The sequence below is a fragment of the Triticum urartu genome, chromosome 4 (genome assembly GCF_003073215.2).
Source record: "Triticum urartu cultivar G1812 chromosome 4, Tu2.1, whole genome shotgun sequence".
In the NCBI taxonomy this organism is placed as follows: domain Eukaryota; kingdom Viridiplantae; phylum Streptophyta; class Magnoliopsida; order Poales; family Poaceae; genus Triticum; species Triticum urartu.
In genome coordinates, this window is record NC_053025.1 from 302,263,776 (window position 1) to 302,279,285 (window position 15,510).

Below are 15,510 nucleotides of genomic sequence, written 5' to 3' on the forward strand. Positions count from 1 at the left end.
TCATTTGTCCTTTAGAATTTATTACTAGTAAATGTGTTATGTGTACGTGCGACTTGTGTGGTTGTTGCAAGGGCTCCAACACGCTCTTTGAGAGAAAAAAGGTGGCACATCTTTGGATATAGGTGACGTGGCGGCATCATACAGTAGCATCGTTCGCTATAGTTGTAATACTCCTACTAGGACGACAACTCCTATAAAACCTTGTACTTGGCTCTTTGCCTCTTCGGGAGGTTCAACAGTTTGTACTCGTGTGAACCTCTTGCACTTGGCTCTTTGCCTCTTCGGAAGGCCCAACAATGATGATACTACAGTACAATATGCTTCTGGCAATCTGACACCGATTGAACGGCTGCACGTCCACCGCGAGGGTGAGCGAGAGGGAGAGGGCGCTGTAGTCAAAACCCTCTCCTCGTCCTGCGAGCCACCGCGCGCGTGGGCGAGGGAGAAACGTAGTAAGCACGCTTCTCTTCCTTCGGTGATTTGACGGGACACATCAAAGCAGTACTAGTATTAGTCCTTTCAGGTTCATATGGCTTAATTTGAAACGAGAAAATACATTGGCGGTCAACGTATGTAACAATACGCTCTTTACGGTCACTATATATTGTTTTGCGGTGATTATACGATCACTAGCTCATCATAGAGCACCATATTGCACCCTACTAACCAGCCACATAGTCAACGTGGCACTTTGTTGACAGGTTAAATTGTCACCTGTTTTCTGGGTCCCACCTGTCAGTTGGCAGAGCAAAGAAATCAGTTAAACAAAACTTTACGCAGGCACGATAGGAGTCCAACTCTTGCGCGCGAACCACCCTGACTGTGTATGTGAGTGCATGCATGTGTACTCCCTCAGTCTTCCAACAAAGAGTGTACATCGGCTAAAAACAAAGAGTGTACATCTACACTTCCAATGCATTTAGCCTTTAATCTAAAATCGATATTGATTGACTGATGCACCAAATTGTGCTCTAGCTATAGCCTACATGTCTATCCTTAATTACAGCATGCAACAACCTTCATTTAATCTTCTTCTCTCAATGGTCACATGCACACATAAGTCTGCTACTTTTGGGCGTTAATTATGCCCTGGTCAATGTGTAAATCTCTAAATGTACAGTCTTTCACGGACATAGGGAGTAGGTTGCTCACTTGAGCATGAGCCTGTGTATTGCATCGTGTGTTGTGTGCCGCATGGGTGCGTGAGTGTTGTGTGTGTCCTTGTGTATGTGTGAGTGTTGCATCTTGCATGCATGCATGCATGAGGCTTTTACTCCCTCCCATTGACATGTTCATATTTCAAGCTTCCTATGTTCCCTACATATGATGATACTCCCTCTGTTCCCAAATACGGAGTAAAAGCCTCCCTCTGTTCCCAGATATGGAGTATTTGTCTTTCTAGAGATTTCAACAAGTGACTACGTACGGAGCAAAATGAGTGAATCTACACTCTAAAATATGTCTACATACATCCGTATGTACAATATTTAGGAATGAAAGGAGTAGCAGATAAACATTAAGTTCTCTTGTTTTTCCCTCCTTGGTCACGGTGCACAACCAAAGATGACTTATTCACCTGGATGGAGGGAGTAGATGGTCAAAGTTTGACACAAAATTAATGCATTGGTAAACATAATTTTTTGAGGAAAATGAGTGCATTAATTGAGTGTTTTTGCAAACTATAAAAATTATTCCACCACTCATCGTCTACCTTGGTTGATGAGATTTTTGAATTGAGCCATATAAACTGGAAAGGAGGTAATACTAGTACTCCCACATTATTGGCACCAGGTGCCTTGGCCTATGTTTCATCTTGTTGGACATGATGAGGCTACTTCCAATGCATCGGTGCTTACATGGGGTGCTAAGCACATTAAAAACTTTAGCAACTAAAGCTCCCGATGCATAGGTTCTTAACTTGTTGATGCTAAGCATCCTTTATTTAATGATTTTGTAACTAAAGTTCTTCATGCATTAGTGGGATTCTTCCATTTTAAGTCTTTTGTCTAGGTTCTCGCGCTTAGTATTTGTAACGCCCTCGATGCGGCTATATCTCCCACGTGTCGAAGCACGACTTAGAGGCATAACCGCATTGAAGGCAATGTCGCAACTGAGGTAATCTTCACACAACCCTAGTAATACACACTACACCACAACACCGATGTAATGGCATGTAATATGCCAGGAGAAAGCCATTAAGAGGGCAGATAAACTGCCGGGTTCTCCCGGCAGATAGAACTGCCACAAGAACGGCTGCCGGGGATTAGTTCTCTCGGCATATAAAATTTTCCTGGCAGTTTATCTGCCAGGACACATGCATTTGCCGGCAGTTAATTTTCTCCCGGCAGACTGGCAGTAGCACATGAACTACTATTACCGGCAGTGGAACTGCCAGCACAAACATGTCTACCCGGCAGTTTGTTTGCCATCACTTTGATTTCACTAGCATTCAATATCCATTCACTATGTTTGTCGTCACTTTGATTTCACTAGCATTCAATATCCATTCACTATGTCAGGAAACCAAGAAAGAACACTCAAATTATACACTTCAATCAAAGTTCCATATATACCTCACCCAAAACCTTAAACTTTCAAAACCATTCACAAACTAAAAGTTCAGTACGAATAAGCTTATTTCCGTACATGTGTTTAGTAGCATCTAGCTACAACGGTTAACAAAATTTACATAAGACGATAAGATTTTGTGTCCTTAGACTGAGCTACACAAATGGTTTAACTTTAGTGCATAGCTGTAGCCATGTCCACGAATACAAGTTGCGTGATTACTCTTTTGTACATTTCTGTTCAAGTTGTTTCTTTGATGGAATTAACATATTCATCTGAATACCAAACTCACACCATCCAATGAAACTGCATTATTCGAAGATGGCCACATGTCTCCAGCAGAAGAGTTACGAATTTGTAATGCTTTTAAGATGTTAATACGAAGAGAAGAAACATCATGTAGAAACATCTTCCAGTGATGATGCCAACCTGAATAGATAAGATGGTTCAAATGCCATGAGCTAATAACTTTGGTAAATGATATGTACTGTAGCACACAAACAAAGGATATAGGCTCAGACAGCAAATACATGCTTGCATAATAATCATTTTGCAAGCAAAAAGCAAACCATAGTGATGTTTTTAAAGCAAGTAGCTTACAACTACATATGGCAGCTGACATGTATTCCTACTGGCGTATTTTCAAGCTTCACATATATATCTATACCAATATTATTGTGGCTTTAGTATTAATTCACAAACATTGATACCTTCCAATATAGTTCAAGCTATGTATAAACATTTGAAAATACTAGAGATGTTTCCTTTCACACAAACAACACAGGTTCAGGCATAATGTGTATATAATTATGAGAGATAGATTATACAGGACCATGAAGAAATTCTGGAAGCAAGATGCAGTTGTTGTACGAATCAAATGAAAAGCAAGGTTATACATTTAATTGAATGAAAGATAGCACAATGTGTGGTGAATTAGGAACAGTAGCTGACAGCACAGGCAAGCATTGTTTCATGTTCATACTCAATAGGATCAAGCAAAAGTAGTTTGATTTTCACATCTGAGTTCTGCTATATAATAATCCTGGAACATTTAGTTGTGAGCCATGACACTAAGAAGTCGAACTTCACAAATTTGTGCAAAATGCTAGAATGTTGAGATTCTGGATTGATTACCCCATGACCAAATTTGTGCGAGAAGCAATGACTCGTAACCAAATTTGTGCAAAAGTTACTGCCTGTTCGGAAGCTCTCCAGATTCTCAACTCCGCTCCGCGCGAGGAGCCGGGTTCGAACTGCTCCGCGCGATTGTGCTGGCACTCCCTCCGCTCCGGGAGCTGCAGTAGGGGAGCGGAGGGGATCCGAATAGGGCCTTAGTTAATGAACAACCCATATAAATATACAATTGAAAAACTGATGTATTATATAAATGATATAAGCTACAAATCTATATCAAACACAACACATGTATTAATCATGTTTGGTTATAGAATATTTTTTATCTAGGAGATACTTCTAATAGTGCAAACTGCAAAACAACTCTACATTGACAAAGTTACTGTAATAACTGAGACAAGTGTTACCACCTGAAGAAAATGCTATCAGGATCAAATTAGGTACAGGTTTTTGGAGTTATCCATTGAACTGAAGCACATTCACAAGCACAGTGTTCGATGAGAATTCATACTAGAAATAGTACGAAAATATTTTGTCCCAATATTCTCTTTTCCTAACAAGCTTGGGAGAAGCTTGAGAACATATCTATGGAGCAAGGAGTGCCCATACAGATTTAAATATTATGCCATGCACAACTAAAAAAATGCCATGCAGATGTACGTAGAGGCAAGACGTGCGTGTATAAGTTAGTGGATTGATTAAAGCGATGCATTAGTGGGGATGTGACGGTCAGATGATTCGCCAGCCTAGTCTTACAAGGACCAAAATGCACGGATCAATACGGTTTTTTTGTAAAGCAGTGACGCATGCATCAGCCTGTATATATATATATATATATATATATATATATATATATATATATATATATATGGCTGAATACCTGCTTATGTACACATACGTATTTGGGTATTTGTGCCACCGGCCGGCATGCATCTTTTGATGCTGGCGTGGACACTGGCACACCCGCGTTTTATATTTTTGTTAGTGTCAAACACAAAGGCTCGAGCGATAGAGAACAAATGATATCTAGATCTTGCAGAAGCTTCTCAGAGTATCTAATTTCCTGTAACAATGTAGCTGCTGAATTGCTTATAAAGTTGAAAATTATACAGAAACTATTATGTATCCGATGGTATGAAAGTTGAAGCATAATTTATGTCACCGATGTAAACTTACATAGCTCCAAGCAAATATTTGAACAAACTAAATGGCGTAAATGCAGTAACAAACTCTGTCTCACCCTTTCACTCATAATTTAAATACAAAAACTAAATATTTGCACTAAACCAATGGCATTGACATCCCACTCCATTGTCTCAATAATAGCATGGTTCATATAGCAATCAAAGGTGCGGCAATGGCAGTACCACTCAATATAAAATGTAGTGTTGCTTTCAAAGCAAGTAGTTTTACTAGCTTGTTTTCAGACTTCAGTGTGTGTGTATATCTATATCAAGATTACTATGGCTGATTATAAATTCACACATGGTGACACTTTACATTCGGGGTGTATAAATAATAATGAATAGTAAAATGCAGGGTCAACCAATTCTTACACACGAGATCCTCCCTTTTTGAAATATCCCCCAGTTAAGAGGAGAAAGTATATATATTTGGAATAAAATTATGCAAAGGATGGCTTCCACACATGTATACCTTTGCTCCCAAGTCCCACCATCAGTCCATTAAAAAGGATTTCCTGAAAGAAATTGAACTGATATAAGTACAGTAAAGTCCACTTGTGTTCCTCAACCATGTATTTCCTAATTAATAGTGTTGAAAATCAGATTATATGTGTGTAGAGAAGTGTTACCACTCATGAAATTTTTTGTCATGAAGCTGTTGTTTCTTTATTCGTTTGCAAGATTGTTGTTTCCTTCTTCTTTCTCCCTGGAGCGCTCTTCACATGTGCTTTGTTGGGACATCAGATTCCTTCTTCTTTTGTAGTTATTCTACTGCCTTCTTGTTTTACAGTCACAAAATAGAAAATCAGTTATAAAAATGTAAGATGGTGAATATTTGCTAAGAAGCAATGTAGCTAAGGTAGGCACAAAAAGCAAATCCTCAGCTCCGCGAGCTCATGGACAGAAAAAAGTCCAGAGGACATGGTCGCTGGCAGTCTGCGGTAGCAGGAAAAGAAAATCGAACAAAGAAGCTGGGCAACCTCACCTCCTCTAAGTAGCAAAGGAGTACATGGGAAAGAGGAGGAGACTCCAGCATGACGGATCTGAGCAGCGTGATGGATCTGAGCACCTCTCGTGCCGTTGGGATGGAGGGAGCTGTGGTGGGGAGCTCACCCGTGCTCGTTACGTTGGAGTGCCATGGAGAAGAGCGCGCCGGTATGGTGGTGGCGATTTTCGCCACGGGATCTGGGGCTGGAGAGGGAGGCGACGTTGACTTCGACCTCGATGCACCGCCATAGTTGACCCGCCCCGGTGGCGGTGCCGAAGGAAGGGGATGACGAGTCGGCGTCGTGAGGCGCGTACGTCGATGGGGGGCGCACTGGTTGGTGGAGGAGGTCGAGGGCGGAGGGCGGCGGCGGCGGCGCTGGTCTGGGAGGAGGACTTGTGGAATAGGGTTCAATTTGGGGCAGATCTGGTTGGGCCGGCGGCTATAATTCATTTGGTGCAAAATTTCCGGCCTTTCGCGCGCTCCCCCTCGTCTGCGCACATTTGGACCCAATAATTTTAGTCTCGCGCCACACCGACTGTCGCGGCAGATAGTGAGCCATGATTTAGTTGTGCCGGCAGATAAAATGACCCAAAAGTTGAAAATAATTGCGGGCAGTGCGTGTGCCCTCCTTGCTCAACTTCTGCCGGCAGTTTCTCTGCCCTTACGTTCTACTACCGGCAGTAACAAGATTCCCGGCAGATAATTTTCCCCTATGCTCCTATTTCTCCCGGCAGTTAATTGCCCCCAGTTAAGTGTTGTGGTGTAGTGACATAAGGGAAAGAGACACATAGTTGGCTTACAATCGCCACTTCACACAGTTACATGAATAAAGCATTACATCATCCAGATACACTCAAGGTCCGACAACGGAACCAAAATAAAAGAAGACTACCCGAAATGCTACACAGATCCCCGATCGTCCCAACTGGGCTCCACTACTGATCAACTAGAAACGGAAAAACATAATGAACGAGATCTTCATCGAGCTCCTCCTTGAGCTTGGCTGCGTCACCTGCACGGTTCAACGGCACCTGCAAGCTGGTTTTGGAAGTATCTGTGAGTCACGGGGACTCAGCAATCTCACACCCTCGCGATCAAGACTATTTAAGCTTATAGGAAGGGTAAAAGGTATGAGGTGGAGCTGCCGCAAGTGACTAGCATATATGGTGGCTAAACATACGCAAATGAGAGCGAGAAGAGAAGGCAAAAGCACGGTCGAGAAACTATGATCAAGAAGTGATCCTAGAACAACCTACGTCAAACATAACTCCAACACCGTGTTCACTTCCCGGACTCCGCCGAGAAGAGACCATCACGGCTACACACGCGGTTGATGTATTTTAATTAAGATTAACTTCAAGTTTTCTACAACCGAACATTAACAAATTTCCATCTGCCCATAACCGCGGGCACGGCTTTCGAAAGTTCAAATCCCTGCAGGGGAGTCCCAACTTAGCCCATCACAAGCTCTCACGGTCAAAGAAGGATATTCCTTCTCCCAAGACAATGCGATCAGGCTCGGCATCCCGGTTACAAGACATCCTCGACAATGGTAAAACAAGTCCAGCAAGACCACCCGTTGTGCCGACAAATCCCAATAGGAGCTGCACATATCTCGTTCTCAAGGCACACCTGATAAGCTAAGCGTACGGGAGCCAACATAACCCAAGTTGCCAAGGGACGGCGCCGCACGGTGCTCTGGGTTGGACCAACACTTAGAGAAGCACTGGCCCGGGGGGGTTAAAATAAAGATGACCCTTGGGCTGACCGACCCAAGGGAAAGAAAAGGCTAGGTGGCAAATGGCAAAATCAATGTTGGGCCTTGCTGGAGGAGTTTTATTCAAGGCGAACTGTCAAGGGGTTCCCATTATAACCCAACTGTGTAAGGAACGCAAAATCCGGAAACATAACACCGATATGACGGAAACTAGGGCGGCAAGAGTGGAACAAAACACCAGGCATAAGGCCGAGCCTTCCACCCTTTACCAAGTATATAGATGCATTAATTAAATAAGAGATATTGTGATATCCCAACAAATATCCATGTTCCAAACATGGAACAAGTTCCAATCTTCACCTGCAACTAACAACGCTATAAGAGGGGCTGAGCAAAGTGGTAACATAGCCAAACAACGGTTTGCTAGGACAAGGTGGTTAGAGGCTTGGTTTAACAATACGGGAGGCATGATAAGCAAATGGTAGGTATCGCAGCATAGGCATAGCAAAAGAGCGAGCAACTAGCAAGCAAAGATAGAAGTGATTTCGAGGGTATGGTCATCTTGCCTGAAATCCCGCAAGGAACAAGAACGAGTCCATGAAGAAGACAAATGGACATAGTCGAACGGGTCCTCACAGACGGGACGTTACCTGAACCAACCCGAAGAAGCAACACCGGAAAGAAGCACACATCATAGTAAACAACCAACACATGAACATGGCATTATATGCGAGATGTGGTATGCGATGCATATGCATGATTTGGACATGAATGATTGAACCTGGCCTCAACTTGGAAATCCAAGAGTGCCACTGGAAAGGGGAGGTGATTTCGGTTGAAATCGATATAGAGATCACCAGAATTGGCTGCATGGTTTGGAAATGGCAAGCAAAACAAATATGGCACCGGTCTGCGATAAACAGCAAGTAGCCATCTAAATGCATCAAGATAAATATGCTACAACACTCAAACATGGCAACAAAATACATGGCAGGAATCCACTCACGATGCTTGACAAAAGATGAACACTGAGCTACGGCTAATTCATCCATTAAGAGGTTCAAACAAGCATGGCAAAAGTGCAAATGATAACAGGTTTCAGACTTTGTGAACTTAACACAAGTCTGGAATTTAACATCAGGAAGCAATCTTTAGAGCATGAAAACTACATGCTACAGGAACATATCATGGCAAAGAAAGGCATAGCATGAAGCTACTCAAAGCATTTAACAAAAGTCCCTTAGTGACCATGAGCCAAAAGGGATCAGAGAAAACAATTGCAAGCATGTGAACATAGCAAAAATATAAACAGACTCAAACTTTGTGAAAAACTGGAGCATGGCAAAACAGATTAACAAGTAGGCATGTTTACGAGCTCGATGCAGTCACTACAAAGCATGGCATGACAAACTAAGCATACACACATCAAGAAGACATGGCATAGAAGCTAGACATGGCAAGAACAACAACATAGCATGCAAGGATCAATAGCAACATCCTCGGCAAAATCGCTAAACATGTTAACAATCTGCCAGGAACACTTTATAGCAAAAGTAGAGCTCGATTGAGTCAAGCTAGGGTGCTCCATAAATGCAAACAAAGACATGGATGGGTAGAGCACCACAATATTAACAAAACATCCTCATTTATCATCCTCAAAAGAGGCACGGATCACTAGGAATCAACATGAACATATGGCATAAAAATAATGACAGGGCAAGGACTTAGTGAAATTTTAAGTCCCTGAAAACAGCATCACGGAGTAAGCTACTTTGCATGCTTGTGCTAGTCACCACAAAGATCACAAAAATACGTGGCATACACCCTTGTAAAAATTTCATGGCATATAACAAAACACATGTAGAGCTCAGGATCATAGCATGCACACAATAATCATGGCAAAAATGACAAAAGGCCATTTGCTGAAACAGATCTGACATAATCATCACATAGCACTCTTCCAGCAACATTTCGGGTATCAAGATGAGCTCAAATAAAAATGATACAATGAGATGAAATGATGTGATCATCGAGACGAACATTTTGATATGCTACACGCACGAATCGGAGCTACGGATGCAGAGTTATGATGCGATGAAAATGCCCAAAAAATACTGGAATCTGGGGGGACTTAGTGAAATTTTAGACCTCTCGGGAAAGTCAACGGGACTGAGGGATCCGGGACGACGAGATCCGGGACGCGGGGCGGTGCTTGGTTCAACTCCCGGTGGATCTGATCCCACGCGATCCAGATCCGGAGCGGACTGGGTCCGGCGACGGCGAGGAGGCCGGAGGCGGGGGAGATGATGGCGGATGTCGACTCCGGCGAGGAGGTCCTCCGGCGCGGCCGCGGGCGGCGTTCGGTGGTGAGGCAGCAGGGACGGCGGAGTAGTTTGCCGGCGGCGAACTTGGATGGCGGGCGAAGCGCGCGGCGGGGCGACGAAGCCGGCGAGGCATGCGGCGAGCGGAGGCGCCGGCAGAGACAAACAGCGCGGTGGAGGCGGGCGTTCCGGCGAGGCGGCGGCGAAGTCCGGCGAGCGGAGCGCTCGTCAGCGGTGGGCGTGAGGCGCGGGGAAGGGCGCGAGCGGCGGCGGCCCAAACTGGCCCGGGGCGGGCCCGATCTGGGCTCCCTCGGGCCCGGCGGCGGGGAGGGGACCGGGGGGCGACGTGTCGCCTCCTGGTTGGTCGCGGGAGGCGGCGGAGCTGATGTGTTGCCTCGCCATTGGCCGGGTGACGTGGCGGCGGGGTGGACGCGTCCGCCGGTGAGACGGACTTGTCTGGCGGCGCTGAGGGAGGAGTTTTAGGGTTTCGGGGAAAAGATCCGAAAATGAAAATGAAGGGGTCTATTTATAGAGGTAGAGGGAGCTAGGAAGCTCCAAATGAGGTGCGGTTTTCGGCCAGGCGATCGTGATCGAACGACCGAGATGATGGAGAGGGTTTAGGTGGGTTTTGGGCCAAATTGGAAAGGTGTTGGGATGCAACACACACGAGGCCTTTTCGGTCCCTCGGTTAACCGTTGGAGTATCAAACAAAGTCCAAATGGCACGAAACTTGACAGGCGGTCTACCGGTAGTAAACCAAGGCCGCATGACAAGTCTCGGTCCAAACCGGAAATGTTTAATACCCGCACAGGAAAATAGGTAGAAAGGGACACCGGGTGACATAGGAGCGCCGGATTGCAAAACGGACAACGGGGAAAATGCTCGGATGCATGAGACGAACATGTATGCAAATGAAATGCACATGATGACATGATATGGAATGCATGACACGCAAGCAATGACGAGGTAACAACAACAAATAACTGGAGGACACCTGGCACATCGGTCTCGGGGCGTTACAGTACTGGGGTCACCACACTTATCTCTCTCCTCTTAATTACCTTGCCACATCAGACTTTTTGCCTACATGGCAGCTTTAGCACCTGTACAAGGCGGACGACTGGGAGTTGCCTAAGCATACAGGCATAGGGATACTGTAGATAGGAAGTCTTCGCGATCCATTATTCCCCATCTTGGACAGAGAGAACTATTCAACTAGTCTTCACAGTGAAGTGACAACACAAGTTGCAGCAAATGGGACACTTAATTAATAAGCTGAACCAGCGTGTTGGTATTACTAAATCAGCCTTACCCAGTACTGCTATCATGTTTGCTAGTGGAGCACGCTTCCACAAATACGACCACGCACGTCTCTCCTCCATTAACTAACATATGGGTCCTCTTGAGGTAGACCCACATGTCATCGACGTAACTATTTACACTCCAAAGGACGGTATATCCTGGTAGTAGTACTAGTAGAATTGAGATTTAATGCACTTTCTTACCCGTGTTTCACTCTTCTTCCTCCTCTCTTCTTCTTCCTCCTCTCTTCCCCATCGTCGGCCGCACACCATTTCCCCCCGCTCACTGCTCGCCCGCCCGCGCCATCTTCCTTGGTAGCGCGCGCGTACCATATACCCCTGCTCACAGCTTGGCCATACACGCCATCTTCTTTGCTCGCCCGCCCAAATCCACTTCCCCGCTGGCTCGCAGGCCCCCAAAACCCCAGTCACTCAGCACCCAAAAAAACTCTATGGAAGAACCGACTGACATGCAGAGCCGCGATTGGAATTCCCTCCCCGATGTTCTCTTGGAGCAGATCTGTAATCGTATGGACCTCCTCCGCACCGTCCGTCTGGCGGCATGCTCGGTGTCTTTGTACCGTCTACTCGTGTGCAACTGGTCGGCTCTTTTCAAGACACCCTGCTTGCTAATGTCTGATCCTCGCAGGTGGCCCAAACACCGACTTGACGATCCTACAGAGGTTGTCGTGGTGCCCCTCGACATGCTACCACTACAGTCTACATGTCCTTCATGCGCGACCACTACTGGGCGGGCATGAAGGCCAACTGGATCGTCCTCATCCGCCAATCCGGTAGTCCGTGGCATCTCGTGGATATCTACACCCAGCGAGAGATCACCTTCCATCATTGGATACCGCCGCTATCGAGCCTCGCGGCCTGCCGGACACTCGTGCCTACTACGCACGAGATGCGTCGAGCTTTTGGCTCAACCTCTGTTTGCTGAAGGTTGTGATCTGCGAAGTGCCCACACCATCAGAAGGCTACATGGATTACAAGCACATTGCCATGTTCAACATGGGATTAGTCTATCTGGTCTCCATACATGGTTATGGCTCATCATCAATCCTCTTCAGCCAACATTTATGTCTGATGCTATAGTACACGATGGCATCGTTTACGCGGTCGACGCATAGATTGGCTGTCTATACTGGTGGAATCTATCGTCGTGTAATTGTTCTATCTCATATCATCTTTACCTTATGAATACGACTTCATGTTCATTGTTACAAATTTAGAATATATAGGCATGTTCGGTAATTCTCCCGCTCCGTGAAATCTGAGAATATGTAGAGCGCCTCCTTCCCCACTCCGTAATTTTAAACTATGGCTCCTCCAGCTCCCGGAGCGGAGTTGTGGAGGAGGAGGGAATCCGAACAAGTCTATAGTATGTCTATAACCACATCATTGCTATATGTTCCTCACATTTCCTAGATTTTTATGACCACACATGTTATTGTTAGAGTAGATATGAGAACAATTGGCATCTAATGATTGTTAGAATAGATATTATGAGTATAACCTCATGATTGCTATATGTTACTCTCATTTCTAGGATTTTTATAACAACGCATGTTATTGCTTAGAGTTGATATGATAATTGTAGTAAGTGCTATGGTAGAATATGAGTAGGCCATGTCATATCGGTTTTCCTCTCATTGTTACATGATGTTTGAACCATGATATATTGCTAGAATATGAAAGCCATTGGCTTATTTTTTTAACTTGGAGTATGATTATGACCACGGCATTACAATTCTCTGTCTATGATATGTGTCACTGTTATAATAATCTTAATTCCACACATACTCTGAACATGATTATTTATTTTTGTCCTTTTGGTCTCCAATTGGAATTGTTGCAGCAAACGCAAATGCGCTGACCTTCATGATTCCAGGACCTGGAATCATACCAGCCGATGGGTGGTGGTTTATCGCTTGTTCAGCTGATGGCGGTCATTTAATGCTCATTTTCACGTAAAAAATTGACCAAACCATTTCATCAAACCACATCCAGTACAATGCCTGGGGCATTCGTGACATTGACGGCTATGGCTGCTTCGTGTTCGGGAAAGATCCCGACTCCGTTGGGCCAGGCGTATTCAACTAGAGGTGGGTTTACAGCCTCCGCAACCACTCCATGTTCATCGGGCTAAATTATTTGATCATCCAACCAATCATCGATCATATCACCGGTGATGATTACCGTGCTATGCAACTTCCATTCGCCTGGGGGAACTGTGTTCACACATTATACCATGGGTTTCATGAATCACCATATCCAGGGATTCATCGACACAGCTTGTTGCCAGATAATCTTCAGTGTGTGAAAGGCATCAAGCTTCCATGAGATGGATGGCTTTTGCAAACCCGACATGCGGTGATGTGGTTCATGCCAACAACAAATATGCACAACTTGATTCATACTGATATCTAGACTAAGCCATGTATCCTGCTGTTGTAGCATGACCCTCTTTTGTTGGATATTATGTACTGTTGTTAGTCCGAAGCGCTCCTCTGGTTTGAAGGATAGATACCTTTCTGGGATCAAGTGCATCCTAACTCACCTATGTAGGATGTACTGATAATGATGATGGAGATGTTATGTAGAAGCCATATATATATACACACATATATATAGGGTGGGTCTATTATGATAACACCCTTAAGACTCTTATTCTAATAACACCGAAGCCTTATTCTGATAACACCCCCAACCCACCCACCGACCGACATGAAATAAAAAATAAATAGGTCAACCCACCCACCACCACTCCTCCCACATCTCCTCGTACCCACCCACCACCACCGCACCACCTTCTCCCCCCACCCCCACAACCGCGCCGATCTCCTGCACCCCGCCCCACCCGCGACCTTCCTCCACTCGCCGGCGAGACAACCCAACCCCGACCACCTCCCTTCCCCCGCGCGACGCCTCACCACCGGAGTCAGGGGCGGCGCCCTCCCCGCAACGCACCGCTGCCACCACCACGCCGGCAACCTGCTCCACACCGAGCTAGGATCTGGTAGCACCAGGTCGTTCACCACCGGATCTAGGCCCTCCACCACCCTCCTTCGTTGTTCCCGCGCCGGTCACCCCACCCATAGGTGCGAGGCGTCGTCGGCCGGCTATGCAGCTCCTCCAACCCCCGCCGATCTACTAGGAACCAGCGACCCCATCCTGCCAAGATCCGTCGCCGCCTCCTTCTTCTGGCCGGCGACGAGGTCAGCCCTCTCCTATGTTCCCTTCCTCCACCTCACCTCCTCCGCCGGTAGCTGCAGCTCCCTTCCCTACACCCACTCCTCTTACACCTCCCCTCCTCTATCCCAGAAGCACTGCCGACAGCGCTGCATCGGGCCCCGTGCTTTAGCCTACTCCACTACTCCACTGGGAGGACACCGCTGCCTACCACCACAGCGTGCAGTTCGCTAGTGCCGGGCCCGTGGTGCGGTTGCGCGGGCGTTGCAGTGCTCGGCTCCTCCCATGACGATTTGTAGGGCATCTTCCCCCGACGATGCGGCCACCCTCTGCCCTGACCCCCTCTCTAGCTCTCCTCCTCCCCCGCAGTGCACAAGAAGAGCCCCGGACGGTCCCAGATGAGTCCCTCTCTCTGTTCGACTTCATCCGCCGTGGAGCAGTGCCTACAACAGCCTGATTGCAGTTCATTTTGATTTTTTGAAGCTCTCTAAGTTTTGTTTAGCAGTTCGCCATGAGATCCATGGCGCTGGCCATGCTGTGCCTTCTCCTGTTGCTCTATCTGAGGCTAGGACGGGCTCTGCCACGCTGGGAACCAGGGTGTGGCGTGACACCGGCGATTATGCGCGTCGTGGTTCTCTAATTCCCCTACAGAAGAAGTTGCGGTGGGAGTTCAGGCGTAAAATTGTTGCTTTCCCGTGGGTCTGCAGTCCACCGGCGAATCGTAGATAGGTTCCTGCAACGCAATTCGTTTTGGTTGCTGTCGATGCCATCCCCACTGCAGTACAGTGTGCTCATGACGGTTTTGAGTGTATGTGTGTGTTTTGCGTGGCAGCCGGTCGGGGCTATGTTCCTGTACAATGCAAAATAGCATGAAAATGAAGTGCACTACTGTTGTATCCAAGTTTCAGTTCCTCCTCAAAATACATTGGACATGCAAAAAAATATGCCTAGAGGTTCACTTTTGTCCACAGAGAGGTCCGATTTTATTGTGTGGAGAGGTTCACTTCACTATGCTATGCACTTTTTTATTTTTAGAGGTTCGCTCCACTGTACTATGCATTTCTTTTCATTTTAAACAATAACAAAAAGAATCGCATGC

At 46.0% G+C, this 15,510-nt stretch overlaps 1 long non-coding RNA gene across 2 annotated transcripts; it reads right to left on the minus strand.

Moving 5' to 3' along the window:
- Positions 1–2,609: 2,609 nt before the first annotated feature.
- LOC125551541 lies at positions 2,610–6,364 on the minus strand. 2 transcript variants are annotated; one of them, XR_007302778.1, is made up of 5 exons: positions 5,872–6,364; positions 5,516–5,661; positions 5,359–5,401; positions 3,703–3,898; positions 2,610–2,997 (listed from the first exon to the last, which is right to left on the minus strand). It is a non-coding gene; the product is annotated as an uncharacterized LOC125551541 (long non-coding RNA). The 2 variants fall into 2 exon arrangements; XR_007302777.1 differs by having other exon boundaries at positions 3,703–3,863; positions 5,872–6,360.
- Positions 6,365–15,510: the final 9,146 nt, after the last annotated feature.